Source organism: Pygoscelis adeliae, unplaced genomic scaffold, assembly GCF_000699105.1.
Source record: "Pygoscelis adeliae isolate BGI_AS28 unplaced genomic scaffold, ASM69910v1 Scaffold87, whole genome shotgun sequence".
NCBI classification, from domain to species: domain Eukaryota; kingdom Metazoa; phylum Chordata; class Aves; order Sphenisciformes; family Spheniscidae; genus Pygoscelis; species Pygoscelis adeliae.
Window position 1 is genome coordinate 4,776,371 of NW_008825098.1, and position 567 is coordinate 4,776,937.

A 567-nucleotide genomic window follows, 5' to 3' on the forward strand; every position below is an offset into this window, starting at 1 on the left:
CAGCTCCCTCAGTACCCTTGGGTGGATCCCATCCGGCCCCATAGACTTGTGTGTGTCTAAGTGGTGTAGCAGGTCACTAACCATTTCCCCTTGGATATGGGGGCTCCATTCTGCTGCCCATCCCTGTCTTCCAGCTCAGGGGGCTGGCTACCCCAAGAACAACTGGTCTTACTCTTAAAGACTGAGGCAAAGACGACATTAAATACCTCAGCCTTTTCCTCATCCTTTGTCACTACGTTTCCCCCCGCCTACAATAAAGGATGGAGATTCTCCTTAGCCATCCTTTGTTGCTAATGTATTTATAGAAACATTTTTTTATTGTCTTTTAGGGCAGTAGCCAGATTAAGTTCTAGTTGGGCTTTGGCCCTTCTAATTTCCTCCCTGCATGATCTCACAACATCTTTGTAGTCCTCCTGAGCTGCCTGTCCCTTCTTCCAAAGCTCATAAACTTTTTTTTCCCAAGTTCCAGCCAAAACTCTGTTCAGCCAGGCCAGTTGTCCTCTGTACTGGCTCGTCTTTCAGCACATAGGGACAGCCTGCTTCTGCGCTTTTAAGGTTTCCTTCTTG